Consider the following 17355-nt stretch of genomic DNA (forward strand, 5'->3'; position numbering starts at 1 on the left):
TAATATTTTTATAAATTTTGTAAGCCGCCCTGATCATTTCCATGGAAGGGCAGGGTAGAAATAAAATTTATTATTAATATATATATATATATATATATATATATATATATGTTCATAAAGGTATAAGTCTGAGTGGTCTTAGATAGAGATGCCTCCACATATATACATATATGAATATGCACAAACACACATGCACACATCCATCTGTTGTTGTCCATTGTTCTGGTCCGTTGTTCCAGGTGATGCTGGAGAAGACGCCCTGCCTCCATCGGAACTAGAGGCTGCAGGCGATGAGGAGAGGGACTCCTTGCCCAATGCATCGCTCACCTGGAGGGCCAGCACCAGGAAGGTCACAAAGGCCCCATTCCCACTCGCTCATTTGCCCTGGATAGAACTGGGCAGATCCGGGTGCCCCATAACGAATCTCCCCAGAAACAAGTTCCTACTACCCTTTACCTCAATCAGGGTAATCTACCCCCTGAACTTGACCCAATCATGACCGGGGCTGAGTTCATATTTGTCAGCAACAGGGAAGAGCTGGTTGTTTTCAAAAGGAAAGGGTCCATAGTCCGCTTTCAGAAAAAACGCACTAAGGGGGATTTGCCCTGGATCTCTTGTGCAAGCCCCTGACAGAGTTGTGTTAAAATTGGTGTGAGTGTGAACTTCCAACTTTTAAACCGGTTTGGGAACCAGGGTAAAATGTAGTCTGAATGGCCTTATATTTAAGGGTGAAGGAAGCAAGAAACAACAAGCAAAGTCTAAACACTTCCTTTTACCATTGCAGCGTTGGAGCGTGTCGCCACCCTTGAACTGTCAATCACTCAACTGCAGCAAGGCCAGGAGCAGCAAAGAATGTGGCTAAACAACTCCGTGTGTGGCGTTTCCAACAACAATGATGTGGGCCTTACTTTTCTTATTTTCAAATTTCTTATTACACTGAGATATTCCCATGATAGTATTTAAATTACCAAATATCGACCAAATATTAACTATTAATTTAACGGGATTTTATTACCCTTTTCTTCAAATGTTTTAAGACAACTCCATTCCATTTCTAAATCTTCTTTTGATTTCCCTCTTAGTAAAGCAGATACTACATCCATATTTCTAGCTTCATATTTCTTAATCAACCAATCTTCCATAGAAGGATTAATTGTAGATTTCCAAACTTGAGCAAATAAGATCCTTGCACATGAGACCATATATAAAACAATTCTATTGTATTTTACTGATTTTATGTTGTGTGTCATGTTTAGTAAAAATAAATTGGGTTCAAAGGGAATATTTATATCCAGAATGTTTTGGATGCTTCCATGAATCCTTTGCCAGAATCCTTTAGCTTTAATGCATGTCCACCGATATGAAAGAAGCTTCCCTCGGGTTCCCCGCATTTCCATCACTTAGTATTGCCAGTTTTGTATCTCTGGTGGGTTTCTGGGGGGTTAGATACCACCTGTATAACATTTTGATATAATTTCATTTATAGTTTTGGCACATAGTGAATTTATTTGTTCCTTTCCATGATTTTCCCCATTCCTCTATAGTTATAGTTTTATTTATATCACCTGCCCATCTTACCATGCTGTGATTAATAATTTCATCTTCTAGATCTCTTTCTTTTAATAACTTATAATATTTGGATATGTGTTTACCTTTTTTGTCCATCATAATTTTATCTATTTCATTGTTATCCATCGTTAACCCAGGAGCTTTATTGTCTGCCTTAAAACGACTGTTTAATTGGTTGTATAAAAACCAGTCCTTCATGTTTCCTCTTTCATTAAGTTCTTCCATAGATTTCATATTGTATTTTCCTTCTGGTGTTTTCTTTATTAAATCTCCATATCTTAGCCATGGAGTATCTTTGTCCTTTGTTCTATTATAATAGGCTTCTTGCAATTACACCCAAAATAGATGTCTCATTTTATACCATACTTTAAGCAATGATCTTCTTATAACATGATGGTTAAAAGTATTATCATCTTTTGGTTTTGTATACCACATATATGCATGTATACCAAGATTCAGGTTAGCTTTTTCTATATTCAATAAAGTCTTGTTTTCTAATTTGAATCATTCTTCTAGTCATTTGAGACAAGCTGCATAATAATACAGCTTAAAGTTTGGTAAGTTACATCCCCCCTTGAAGCAAAGATCATTTACTAAGGCAACCATAACAGTTTCGACTCCGTATCCCATCATGAAGCCAGTTTGAAATGGGTCCAGATAATCTGTCTCATCCAAGACCGCTTGGACATGAAGAGCAACTATCCTCAAAATTATGTTGGTTAGAAATTGAAGACAGGAGACCGGTCTGTAATTGTTCATGTCCAAGGGATCTAGGGAGGGCTTTTTCATAAACGGCCGTAACACTGCTTCTTTTAAGCATGATGGAAAATAGCCCTAACTAAGAGATGTATCTATGATATATCTCAGGTGATATAAAAAGGGCAAGGGTCGGGAGGGCAAGTTCTCCTCTTCACACTTACAAGGAGCTTGTCCACTTCCTCAGTACTCAGATTCAAACTGATACAGTATGATCTTACTCATGGACACCTCACTTATAGCCTCCGCAATAATGCTGACGTCCAATTTGGCTCTTATCTGAGAGACATTATCTGTGAAATAGTCATTTAAAGCATCATATTTAGTTATGGAAGGCTCTAATAATGGGTTCCGGGGGGAAGGTGCCTCAAACAGGTCCCAAATCCCCCCCCCCCCCGACATCAGCAGTCCCTTTATGCTTCTCTTCCCTTGGCACTTTCATTCCTTTCAGATGTCCCAAAGACCCCTTCTCAGCATGCGCAGGGATTGTAAGGCCTTTGCTGCTGCTGCTGTTTATTCCATTGTCGGCCTTTGGAAGAAGGGAAGGACTACAGCCTTTTTTCCTTCCTTCCGAAATGGAGCCCAAGCTGCGGAGCTGGACTCAGGAGGGAAAGGCTGGGAAGGCTCTGCTTTGTACATAAAGCTCTGTCTCTCTGAGTATATATGTGTGTTTGCCTCTGTTTTTATGGCTGGGAATGGAGCTGAGGGCTGAGGAGAGAAGAAAGGGTACATTTTGTGCAAATGCAGAATTTCTGTACACCAATGAGGCCAGTGTGTTGAAACAACAAAAACTTTATTTCAAACACATAATCAGAAATTCAGTGTTTAAGTCAGAGCTGCCCTCTGCAAAGCAAACATTAAAACCCCAAAATCTAAAACATCACACTCGTCCAAACCTGGCCCCCACCTCCAATTCCCACAGTCTATGTCCCACAGATAACAAGGCCCCCTTTGCCATTCCCACAAACTAGCCCTTTCTGTTAATACCTGTCCCCAACTTTCTTCAGCCAACATCGAACAAATTCCAAATGCTATCATTCCCATAACTGTTCTAACCAGCTGCAGCCAATCCCACCCCTCTGTTTAACTAACCTATTCCACCACCATGATCCCCACTCAAATTTATAAACGAAAGCAATAAGCTATAATAAAGGCAATTAAAACCTCAAAATAACAAAATATAATTGAAAAACATAAACAGGCATATGGACACACAAACCTAACACAGGAAATCACAAGGGCTTTTTCTTATCACCACAAGATTTAAAATACATTCTTTGTTTTGCTTCTTGATAAATATAATGTTAGTTCATTTCTGGAATTTGTGTGGCTTCTCTCCTGTGTGGACTCTCTGATGTCTCACTAGGTTTGACTTCTGAGAAAAACATTTCCCACAACGCTGGCATTTGTATGGCTTCTCTCCTGTGTGGACTCTCTGATGTGCCAATAGGTATGACTTGGAAGAAAAACATTTCCCACAATGCTGGCATTTGTATGGCTTCTCTCCTGTGTGGATTCTCTGATGTGCCAATAGGTATGACTTGGAAGAAAAACATTTCCAACAACGCTGGCATTTGTATGGCTTCTCTCCTGTGTGGACTCTCTGATGTGCCAATAGGTATGACTTGGAAGAAAAACATTTCCCACAACGCTGGCATTTGTATGGCTTCTCTCCTGTGTGGATTCTCTGATGTGCCAATAGGTATGACTTGGAAGAAAAACATTTCCCACAACGCTGGCATTTGTATGGCTTCTCTCCTGTGTGGACTCTCTGATGTGCCAATAGGTTTGACTTTGAAGAAAAACATTTCCCACAATGCTGGCATATGTTTGGGTTCTCTCCTGTGTGGACTCTCTGATGTGCCAATAGATATGACTTGGAAGAAAGACATTTCCCACAATGCTGGCATTTTTTTGGGTTCTCTCCTGTGTGGACTCTCTGATGTGCCAATAGAGATGACTTGGAAGAAAAACATTTCTCACAATGATGGCATTTGTTTGGGTTCTCTCCTGTGTGGACTGTCTGATGTGCCAATAGGTATGACTTCGAAGAAAAACATTTCCCACAATGCTGGCATTTGTGTGGCCTCTCTCCTGTGTGGACTCTCTGATGTGTCACTAGGTTTGACTTGGAAGAAAAACATTTCCCACAATCCTGGCATTTGTTTGGGTTCTCTCCTGTGTGGACTCTCTGATGTGCCAATAGGTATGACTTGGAAGAAAAACATTTCCCACAATCCTGGCATTTGTTTGGGTTCTCTCCTGTGTGGACTCTCTGATGTGCCAATAGGTATGACTTGGAAGAAAAACATTTCCCACAATGCTGGCATTTGTATGGCTTCTCTCCTGTGTGGACTCTCTGATGTTTCACTAGGTCAGACTTCCAGGAAAAACCTTTCCCACAATGCTGGCATTTGTATGGCTTCTCTCTGGTGTGGACTCTTCGATGCATGACAAGGATTGACTTGTAAGCAAAATATTTCCCACAATGCTGGCATTTATGTGACTTCTCTCCTGTGTGGACTCTCTGATGTTTCACTAGGTCAGACTTCCAGGAAAAACCTTTCCCACAATGCTGGCATTTGTATGGCTTCTCTCCTGTGTGGACTCTCTCGTGGCTGACAAATTCTTCTGTAAAGGAGGACAATGACAGACAAGACTGAATCTCAGTGTTAAGAGAGGAAAGTGTTGCCCCAAGATTTAGCCCCACGTTCATCCCTCCCTATTTGAGATTAAATTAATAATGTTGGTGTGAGTGAACTGAGCATGACCCTGTTCTGGATGCCCCAAATCCATATAATGACTGTATCCTTACTCAGAGCTACCAAAGAAGAAATTGAAGGGGAACTGTCATGAGAAAATCAGTAGAAGCAGATAGTCAGACAGTTGAAAAATATTCCAATAAATATATGTAAAAATACTTTGATTGAAAAGTGGCATCATTTCCTGTGAGACTGCCATAGAGTCTTGAGTCAGAGCACATGGCATGATGCAAGCTAACTGCAGAGGATGCTTCATGCTGTGAAGCACCAGGACATGACTCACAACCAATACAGTATACAGCTCACATGTGGATTGATGTGGGTTGGAGTTGTGTGTACAAGAGATTGTGAAGTTGATGGAAGTCAGAGAGGAGAGCTGGTACATATTTGTTTTCTATTGCAAGTCAAGCTAAAGAACCTCCAAGGACTTGGAGGAAATCAACTGTGGCTGTGAGTTATTTTTAAGTGTGGAAAGTGGTTAATGCATTGCCAATGCCTATTTCTGGAGATTTGCTACTGTACTCTGCTATGTTATTATTGAACTCTGGGAGTGTCGGCTTCAGACTGTGCTATACATTGGCTTTGAATGGGACCAGAATTCAGAGCCAAGAAGGACCTGAGAGCCGGTGTGATAATCCTTTTTGGCTGAAGTATTTCCACCAAGCACCCATTTAATTTAATTCAGTTTCAGACAATTCTATCCCCACCCAGGAAACATCCTAAAGCAATTTAAACCTTTTTGAATGCTCAGTTTCTGCCCCCAAGCAACAATTTCAGTATAAATATCAGCCCCAACTGGCTATTCTTCAGCATCAGTCCAGTTGCAGACTTACACTCTGTTGGTTTACATTGCTAAACACCTCACTACACTCACCAGCCTCACTTGCTATAGCAGTTACTGACTTCTCTCCCCATTCTGGACCCACAGCAATTGGAATCAAGATCCATCTAGGTAATGTATTACCATTAGCAAAGCCTTACACTATTCACCACTCCCACCTTTGTTACCTAGTTCTTGCATGTGGTGCGTGAACACCTATATGTGTATATGTGTGTGTGCATGCATGTATTTTGCTTTCCCCCTAAATAAAACACAAAAGCCTATTTGAAACGCCTCTGGAGTTGTGTGTGCTTCTGGGCCTGGTATAGTTGGGATGAATCCCGAGGTCACTGTTGCCTCAATCTCTCCTTTGAGCTACATATGAAATTCCCCTAAAAGCATAGCACTTGTGGGTGTCCTCCCCAGACTCCAGCATTTCGAGTGACAAAGGGCCTCTGGAATCAACCACAGAGCTAAGAAAGCTCAGGTTGGAAAAGAAACATGAGAGGAAAAGGAATTTTTGTGATACCCTTTCCTCTCTTCATAGACATTGCTCATAATTGCTAAATGGAACCCTTAATATGTATGAAAACAAGGGCCTGATTTCAAGTTCATTTCCTAAATTCAGTGTTCTACATGGGGCTACCTTTGTACCAAGTTTGGAAGCTTCAGTGAGTTGAAAACGTGGCAGCCAGATTGGTCACCAGAACATCTAGGTCAGACCATATAACACCAGTATCCCTACATTGGCTGCCAATTAGATTCCGGGCGCAATACCAAGCGTTGCTTATTACCTTTAAAGCCCGACATGGCTTGGGCCTGAGCTACTTGAGGGAAGGCCTCTCCCTACACCATCCGCCCCTCACTCTCAGAACATCTGGGAAGAATCTATTAGATTACCCAAAGGTCAGGCTAAGAACAACTTCTCACAGAGCATACACAGCCATGGCCCCAAGTTATGGAGCAACTTGCCGGAGGAGATCCATCTTAAGACCACCTTGGATGCTTTCAAGAAAGGACTTAAGATGGATCCCTTCCGGCAGGCTTACCCAGCTGACCTCTTGTAAAGAACTTAAGGGAAAATCCCACTTCTGATCACAACTGTGCATTTTAAATGATGTTTTTATTTGTCCCAAATTGAGTTTTAAGCGTTTTTGTTGTTATACTGTGTGTAAATTGGATGCTATTGTTGTTTTGTGGCTATTTTACGGTTGTAATACCGCCTTGCTCCATTGAGAGAGGCGGGTAAATACAAATAAAACATTATTATTATTAGTAGTAGTAGTAGTATAATCTGTGAGGTTGGTGGCTGCCTCCCAATCCCCAAGGCCCCTCTCCTGGTCCTTCCCAGAGGTCCCTTTCTCTCCGCACAGAGCTAGGCGATCCTGGCTTTGCTCCTGCCTCCCCCTCCTGGCTCCCAGAGGCCTAGAATCATAGAGATGGAAGAGACTACAAGGGCCATCCAGTCCAACCCCATTCTGCCATGTAGGAATCAAAGCATCCCTGACAGATGGCCATCCAGCCTCTGTTTGAAGATCTCTAAGAAAGGAGACTCCACCAAAATCTCAGAGGAAGTTTGTTCCATTGTCGAACAGACCTTACTGTCAGGAAGTTCCTTCTAATGTTGAAGTGGAATCTCTTTTACTGCAGTTTGCATCCGTTGTTCAGTGTTCTAGTCTCTGGAGCAGCAGAAAACAAGCTTGACATTACTTCAAATATTTAAACAGGGCTATCATATCACCCCTTAACCTTCTCTTCTCCAGGATAAACATCCCTAGTTACCCAAGTCGTTCCTCATAGTTTCCAAATCCTGCACCATTTTAGTTGCCCTCCTTTGGACATGCTCCAGTTTCTCCACATCCTTTTTGAATTGTGGTGCCCAGAACTGGACACAGTATTCCAGGTGGGGCCTGACCAAGGCAGAATACAGTGGCACTATTACTTCCCTTGATCCTGACACTATACTTCTATTGATGCAACCTAAATCGCATTGGCCTTGTTAGCTGCCGCATTACACTGTTGACTCATGTTCAACTTGTGGTTTACTTGGACTACTAGATCCCTTTCACACGTAGTTTCATTCAGCCAGGTGTCCCCCATCCTATATCTGTTATTTCATCTCCCTCTTAAGCCTAATCTCCTTCCCTTTCTCCCTCCGCTCTCCAACCTTCCTTCTTGCCCATCTGCACTGCTTCAGTATTTCACCTTCACCATCTCTTTCCTGCCTTTCTGTTTTTCACATTCGCTCCTTCTCTCTATCACAGACACACACCCATTTATGTGATGCATAAAAGGGACACTTAAAGGTTCATTTGTTGAGAAAGGCAGGATAATCTATATACAAATTACTCATTGGGAAAGGCAAAGCAAGGGGGCTGGGACCTGGACTTCTGTTTTGGTGAGGATCAAGCACCAGGGAGCAGTATTAAGACATCTCTAAGACAGGGATGGGCTACTGTTGGGGATTGGGGGCGTCACATTGGCCCCCTGGGGATCTCAGGGGCAACTGCAAATTGTATTGCCTTAAAATAGGAATAAAGTTTTGTGCCTCAGTATCCCATTGCATCCCTTTGGGGAAGTGAAGCAGAACCTCAAAAGGCTGGAAGAGGGCCAAAAAATGAAAGATACTCAGAAATGTGCTACCATTTCCATGAGAAATGCATTACTGGTAATCTCCATGCTGTCTTCCTACAAAATCCTAGCATTGGTGTGATATCTGGGGGCGGAACTAAGTTTCAGAATTAAAAAGTCCTTTGCTTCCACCAAAAGGTTTATTGAGAAACTCAGGCAGAAGCGTCCATTAATAAGTCTAAGCTGTCTCTGAAGTGTCTAAACCTTTTCCCTCTGTCATTAACTACCTTCACACTTCTCCTTTTTCCTCCCCTTCAGCCCCTAAACAGCCCGGCTGCCAAGGTACCTCTTGCCTTCTTCTTCCACTGTTCACATACGCCACTCACCCCTGGAGCATGTCTGCCACCCAGAGTTCACAGACCAGGCAATTAATAGCCTCCACAACTGCTTCCCTTCCCTGAAGCCATTCTAGGCCCCAATATCCTTACCAACTACTTAAAACTACTATCGTTTAAACGACTAACAATTTCTCCCTAAACTCCAAAAACATTCTGGATGAATGACAGAAGCTGGATTTGGCAACTGGCAATTTACAATGCGGTATTTAGAATCCTTATAAAGTGGAGAGCAATACTGCCTCACAAAACTACAAATTCAGATATTCTACAGGATGTTGCTATCACAATTAAACTACATTTGAAAGGGATCTATGACTCCCAGTAGACCAGAAGTTGAACTTGGGCAAAAGTGTGATGCGGCAGCTAAAAAGGCCCGTGTGATTCTAGGCTGCATCAATACGAGTAAAGTTTCTAGATCAAGGGAACTAATAGTGTCACTCTATAGAGCTTTGGTCAGGCTTCACTTCGAATAATCCTGTGTCCAGGTCTGGCCTCTGAAATTCATAAAGGATGTTGACAGGTTGGAACATGCCCAGAGGAGGGCAGCAAAAATGGTGAAAGATCTGGAAACCATAAAGCCCTATGAAGAGTGGCTTAGAAAGCTGGGTATGTTTACCCTGGAGAAAAGAAAATTAACAACAAATATGATATCCATGTTTAAATATTGGAAAGGGTCGTTTTGAGGATGAACCAAGCTTGCTTTCTGCTGCTACAGAGAAAGGAGACACCACAATGGATGCAAACCACAGGGAAAGAGGTTCCACCTAAACATTAACAGTAAGACCTATCGGACAGTGCAATATACTCCCTTAAAATTTGGTGGAGTCCTCTTCTTTGGAGGTCTTTAAACAGAAGCTGGATGGTGTTTGGAAATGTATTCCTGCATGGCAGAAGTGGGTTGAACTGGATGGCCCTTGTGGTCTATTCCAACCCTATGATTCTATAATGCTAGTGGATTCTAGTTCCTTACCCACAGAGGCCACATTCTCATAATTCTCCATCATCACATAATTGTACATAAGTCTCTGCTTCTTCGTCAACAGTTTCCATTCGTTCTCCGTGAAATATACTGCCACATCCACAAAGGTCACCTGCAACAGAAAATAGCCCCCATCCAGAGAGTGACTAAACAAAAGGGGAGGAAAGCACATGGTGCATCCAAATATTATTTCATCACTTTAGAAATCAGTCTAGGAAATAAACTTTAAATGCCGTCAGCCAGAAAAAAGCTACTGCCTTTCAGATCCAGTTTGTCTTTAATCTTTTCAATATAATATACAATATAATTTAGGCCATAGCTGGGATATTGATGATGGATTAGGATACTGACTGTCCCAAAATATATAGTACATTTAGCCATAAAAGAATTATGGTGCATTTAGCCATTTCTTGCCACATTTCGGAGGCAAATGTCATTTTTATAAAGCAGTTCTGCGGAGCACTCTGGGGTTGAGGGTCATTGGGTCCACCTCCAATTTATATCCAGAGACATTCTCCCATAGCCCCCAACATTTCTTAGATGGGAAAAACAAGACACATGTGGACAAGCAACCCAGAAGGCAGTGAAGATGGCCAAAGTTGTTTATGAGGAAGATCACACACACTAGGAAGGGCACAGCAGTTTGCTTTTGCTTCAGCCTCCTGGGAAGGGCCATATCCAGTCTCCCTCTTTCCTCTCCTCTCCCCACTTTTGAGCTGATAGGCTGTAAACTCAATTGCACTCAGGAACTGAAGTGAGCTGAGAAAGGGGAAAGTGGGAGGAGGATAGACCAACTGGGACATTTTTAAAAGCCCCTGAATAAGTGGGGTGACAGAGGATTAACCACGACTGTCTCTGCCAAACTCGGACAGTATATTATTTGCTTCCTTTCATAAATTGGCCCAGAAGTGACACAGATGAAGCTAATAGGATAGTGACTCACTGAAGAGCTGTTGTACTTCGGCAGCCTTTTTCTGTTGGAGCCCAACTCCCTCCGCTTGGCCTCTGTGTTGGCCATCAGGTGGGCAGGGGTCCTGGTGGTCCTGCACTTGGGTCACTTCCAGCAAGAGAGGCCCAAAGCCGTGTCTAAACAGGCCGAGATGGAGTTCCTGAGAAAAGGGACCAGGGTTAGGATTGGCTTGGCAAGAAACCCTGCAGCACTCAAAGACACAGAGAACAGCATCCTGCTCATGACATACACAGGTGGCATATGCCTCTTTTGGGCTGATGCAGAGGTGGATATCCCCTTCCTCCCTCTGCACCAAATGAAGCTTCCCAGACATAGCATAGATTCACTGCAGCTCCCCTACACAACAGATACTCCATGCCTTCTTAGAGTGGAGAGGGATTAGGGGATGGGGAATTTGAGAGGGCCCTGGTTATGTCCCCGTAGTTAGATGTGAAATGAGGGCATCATAAATAAATAAATCTTCTGCTGAAACCTCCAGAGTTCTCCAGTGCTTTTCCCCATCATCAGCCCTTTTCCCAAGAAGGCTGCATCCGCACTATAGAAATAAGGCACTTTGACACCGGTTTAACCACTGACTGCTATGGAATCCTGGGATTTTACATTCTCTGCCAGAGAGCTCTAGTGTCACAACAAACTACAAATCCCAGGATTCCACAAAATGGAGCCAGGAGAGTTAAAGCGGTTTCAAACTGGATTATTTCTTCAGTGCAGATACAGCCCGAGTCGGTTGTAAAAGGGTAGAAGTGCCCAAGTCTTGCTTCATTCTTGGTAATATGAGTTATTCTGGTCTGTCTCCTTCCTTCTTCCCTGAAAATCTCTCAATAAGAAAACTGGGGAGACTTTTAAAACCTCCCAAAGGAGCCACTTTTGGCCTCTTTTGGGGGACTAGCCTCCTCTTAGAAGCCAAAGCCAAATGTTTGTGAGGAAGAAGAATAAGGCTTTTATTAAAACTATCCTCCCCATTTCTGATCCCTTTTAAAACCCATGTTCCCCAGAAGGAGCAGAGCTTTGTAATAAGAAAACCCTCTCAGAAAAGACACACAAAAGACACACAAAGGGACACACTTTCTTCCTTTTGGCCCAAGGAGCCTGGCCTCCTTCTCTCTCTGGAGCCTCAGGAGAGAAAGAGAAGCCTCTGTTCAACTGAGGACTCAGAGAAGGTTCTGGAACATTATTCCCAACAGTCACAAGCAAAACAAAATGGCCACCAGAACACAAAATGGCTGCTGAACACAAAATAGCCTTGGCAGTTGCTTGACAGTTGGAGGCCTCAGCGCAGCAGTGAAGCCTACCACTTCCAGGCCTTGTCCCTCTCCACTCCCCTCCTTCCTTCCCTCCTTGTCTCACTCACTCTCTGCTCCTCACTCACTCTTCCTTGCGCAGAGCTAAATAGAGAGGCAGAAGCTCCTCCCCTCTTCAGTCTGGCCAATGGGGGCAGAGGAGCTGGAAGGCCCCGCCCCCTGCCCCACCCTCACAGGCTCCTCCTGCAGTTAATATGGAACAAGGCAGGAAGGGACTGAGGGACCCTGGAGCCCCAGCCACAGGGACACTGGCCAAAGGCACACATTCCCAAAGCCTAAGGCCCATGAAATGGCAGCCCTATGCAGGGCAGGACCCTCCTCTTTCTGGCCTTGTGGATGCTGGGAGATCTAGTCCAGGGAATACACTGTAAATCCCATTGGCAAGAGGAAAGGCTACTACTACTCTCTGATGTCTCACTAAGTGTCAGAACCTGTTATTAAGATCAGTTATAAGGTTATATCTTTTCAGTTCATGTACATTCACTTGATTTTAAAACCTCCCAAAGGAGCTACTTTTGGGGTAGTTTGGGGGACAATCATCGTCTTAGTGGCCCTCCTATTAGAGACCCCTCCTCTTTTGACCGAAATCCTTTATGAGGCCAAAAACCCCTTTGTTAGGAAGTGAACACCGAATATCTCAGGAAGGCTCTGTATCTCTGAGGGTTGGAATCCTCTGATCAATGGTTCACATCCAAACGTATACCAAAAGTAGAAAGTCTATTGTAAGAGCATTGCAGTAGTGATCTGTAACACTTTTTTGCAGAGTCTGAGGCTTCAGAGAAAAATGTACACTTTTAAAATTATTATTATGATTAACCTTTATGTATAAAGCGCAGTAAATTTACACAGCGTTGTACATACAAAAATGCCCCCTCCTTTCTCCCCCTGCTAGTTCCCCACCCCAGACACACTTAGCCAGGTCCCCATCACAACCTAGAATCACTCAAGACATTTGAAACATTGCCAGCTAGTTGTCTAAAACAACACTCCAAAGCAGTTAATAGGGACCCACTTAGAAACTAACACCAACTTTAATATTCTACCCATATACTCTCCACCCCCCCAACATCTTAGCTAACAGAACAATATAGATCAGATATCTCAAGACATACATGAAGTGATTATATAGCAACTGAATATATACAGCATTATAACTGATCTCAATAACAGGTTCTGACAATATCTCCCAAGGCCCCCTCCCTCCAGGACCCCCTTCCACTCTTCCTCTCAGTCTCTCTCTCTCCTCTGAAGGCCTCAAACTGCCAACTGCCAAGAGCTCAGGCAGAGGCAGCCATTTTGTGTTCCAGTGGCCATTTTGTGTTCTGGGGGCCATTTTGTGCTGTTTGTGACTATGGAGAATGTTCCAGAACCTTCTCTGAGGCCCCAGTTGAACAGAGGCTTCTCTTTCTCTCCTGAGGCTCCAGAGAGAGAAGGAGGCCAGGCTCCTTGGGCCAAATGGAAGGAAGTGTGTCTCATGGTGTGCCTAGTCCTCTCCTTTCTTGGGAGTCTCTGTGGGGTCATGAGATTTTTTTTTTTTGGGGGGGGGGGGAATCCCAGAGAATCAAAGGGACCCTGTGACCATGGAACCTCAGAGTATGATCAAGATTACAAGGTTGTTTTTGAGGAAGGAGAGGGAAACTAGGAGAGGTTACAGCCTTTTGCTTTTGCCTGAGCCTCTGGGAAGGGCCCCTTCTCCTTTCTCCTCTGCTGTCTTCATGACATGACTCAGAGATTTAGGTGGAGTCTCCCTCTTTGGAGGTCTTGAAGCAGAGGCTGGATGGCCCTCTGTCGGGTATGCTTTGATTGAAAGTCCCTGCATGGCAGAATGGGGTTGGACTAGATGGCCCTTGCGGTTTCTTCCAATGCTATGATTCTGTGATCAAAATGTTAAAAATCAAACAGGAGAAAGGCATTACTGTTGTGCATTTTGGATGTTATTGTTTACAGTGTGGCCAAAACCCCTTCTCCTGGATATGCTTTCTAGATTTCAGGATACTATACATATATTTTTTAACTTTGGTGCTAAAAGAAAAAAAAAACCATATAAGACCAACAACAATAACACAGATACAATTAAGAGACTTGACAAATACAAATATTCACAAGCAACAAAACTTGTGAAACATACTAAGGTGGGGTACAGGTTGTCAGAAAGAGGCATGTACCCGGCGCTATTCTTTGCTCCGCAGAAGCGCCGCAACAACCAAATTAAGCAGTGCTGTTGCGGAGCAAAAAAGGAGTGCACGGAAGCGGCTCCTTTTTGCGGCACGCTTCTACCACCCCAAAGCGCCAGTGATGGCATGGGTATGTTGCAGTTGCGCCGCCCCGTTTGGAGGTGGCACATCAGCAATATCACCGTTATGCGCCATGTCTGGTGGGTGCGCTGCAGCTGTGGGACCCTCGTCACTTGCGAGGGTTGCCAGCTGTGTGGACACTCCGCCAACCAGGCAACCCTCGCACATGTCAAGGCTGCCTCAAAGGCTTCTAAAGGCTTCTAAAAACAGATCAAAGCGACTAAGAGTAAAAGCACTGGTAAAACACAATAACAACTTGTCATTGTTGTGTCCCAAACCCTCCCAATTCCTCCCATCCACAATAAAATATAATTAAATTCTTAAACAATTATTAAAACAATTATTAAAATAAGGCAGAAGCAGTTAGAGTAGTTGTTGAACAATTCAACTAATAAGAGATTGCTGGAATGCTAATCTGGAAAGAGATATGTCTTGATGAGCTTTTTAAAGCCTTAAAGACTGGTGGTATATCGGATCTCTTCTGGATGTTGTTCCATAACTTGGGAGAAGGTCCTTTGTGTAACTGCAGAGAGCCTTGTTATTGCTGGCTGCAGTAAGTTTTTACTAGAGGACCTCAAAGTGTGGGGCAGATTGTATGGGAGAAGGCGATCCCGTAAGTAAGATGGACCCAAGCCATGGAGGGCTTTAAAGGTTATAACCAAGACCTTGTACTGTCCCAGGAAATTAATGAGCAGCCATTATAGGTCTGATATGGACACCTCTAGATATTCCATTGACCACTCTGGCTGCCATATTTTGGATTAGTTGGAGTTTCCGTACTAAGTGCAAGGATAGCCCTATGTAGAGCTCATTGCGGACGTCAAGGCATGAGGTTACCAGCGCATGCATCATAGTTTTCATGTCCTCAGGTTCCAGGAAGAGACGCAGTTGGCGTATCAGCCAAAGCTGATAACAGGCACTCCTTGCTGTCACATCTATCTGAGCTGACATCTGGAGCGACAGATTCAGGAGCACCCCCAAACACAGTCCTTTAGGGGAAGTGCAACCGCTTCCAGGACCAGTTGGCAAACCTCCATACCTGGATTAGGACCTCCAACAATCAGCACCTCCGTTTAATCTGGATTCAGTTTCAGTCTGTTTTTCCTCATCCAGCCCATTACTGCCCCAAGACATTCATTCAGAGGGGAGATGCCTTCCTTAGTTGACGCTGAGATATATCTTGGTGTCATGAGGATACTGATAGCATCCCGCCCCATGCCTCTGGATGATCTCTCGCAGCGGTTTCATGTAGATGTTAAACAGCATTAAAAGAAAGCATCCTTAAAGTTGTGCATAGATGGTACCTGACACCATGACAACTTGCAGGCCTTACTAAGAGCCCCATCTGATGCTGTTGGAGAGGATGTAATACTAGAGGTACCTTCCTGCACATGTGGTCCGATTGTCCAAGTGTATTTGCATTTTGGCATTCAGTAGTTAACTTAGTTTCAGAAATCAGTGATCAAAAGATTGTCCCTTCTCCAGAACTTTTATTGCTTTCAGTGTTTATTAATGAAAACAAGACATTACCCAATAAAGATATTGTTGCATTTTTGTTGGCATTGGCCAGGATTGAAATTGCCAGGGCTTGGAAAACTGGAAAGGTCAATATGACTGATTGGTAGTCTCGATTTTGGGATTTTTGGTTTATGGAAAAGCTCGCTGATCAATCTAGAAGGTTGCGGGGTGACTCTGCCTTTTGAAGAACGATGGCCCCACTTATATCTGATCTCAACCACATTGGAGCAGAAGTGGGTCTTCCTTTGTAATAGGATTCCCTTTCGAGGACTGAACTGGTGCAAAGAAGGTATCTCTGTCTTCTGAGTCCATCCCTGTTTTTATGTAATGTTGCCCTTTTACATCCCATGTGACCTTGAATTTTTGAAGTTGGTTTTTAAGGTTTAAGAAAAAACAGCATTAGTGACAGGACGACTCCCCGATGAATGCCAGATTTAAGCTCCCTTTTAGAGGAGCAACTGTCCCTAAGCATCTCCATCTGGAATCTGCCTGAGAGATAGGACCAGAACCACTGCAACGCATTGCCCTTGATCCCCAATTCCCTCAGGCTTTCCATAAGGATGCCATGGTCGATGGTATCGAAGGCCTCTGTGAGATCCAAAAGCATCAACAGGGTCACACTTCACATGTCGATGCTCAAGCAAAGATCATCTACTAAGGCGGCCATAACAGTTTCGACTCCGTATCCCACCCTGAAGATAATCCATTTCATCCAAGACCGCTTGGAGTTGAAGAGCAACTGCCCTCTCAATCATGTTGTTTAGAAATAGAAGATGGGAGACTGGTCTGTAATTGTTCATCTCCAAGGGATCTAGGGAGGACTTTTCCATAAACAGCCGTAACACCGCTTCTTTTAAGCAAGATGGAAAATAGCCCTCCCTAAGAGATGCATCTATGATATATCTCAGGTGAGTCCTAAGTGCATCTCCTCGTTGGATGACCAGCCATGAAGGGCAAGGATCCAGAGGGAAAGTTGTCTTCTTCTCATTTCCAGGGAGCGTGACCACCTCCTTAGTACTCACAGATTCAAATTGATCCAGTATGATCTCATTCACAGAGTCACTGGACACCTGACCTATGGCCTCTGCAACAATGCTGGCGTCCAAGTCAGGTCTTAGCATTTAAATCAGGGGTCCTCAAACTCCGGCCCTCCAGATGTTTTGGACTTCAGCTCCCAGAATCTCAGATCATTGGCCAAGCTGTCAGGGAGGGCATTATGAGGTAGGAAGGAAATTTGCATGTGGATGGTGATTGGCTGAGAGACAAAGAGGAAGGAGGAGCCTTTGTAGGGCTCTGTAAGTCTCTTCAGATTGACTGTAGACTACTGAGGTAGGAAGGAAATTTGCATGTGTGCAGTGACTGGCTGAGGCTTCTGGGAGATGAAGTCCAAAACCCCCTCCCCTCCATGGCCACGCCT

The sequence above is a fragment of the Sceloporus occidentalis genome, unplaced genomic scaffold, assembly GCF_023333645.1.
Source record: "Sceloporus occidentalis isolate IW3139 unplaced genomic scaffold, rSceOcc1.0.p SCAF_39, whole genome shotgun sequence".
In the NCBI taxonomy this organism is placed as follows: domain Eukaryota; kingdom Metazoa; phylum Chordata; class Lepidosauria; order Squamata; family Phrynosomatidae; genus Sceloporus; species Sceloporus occidentalis.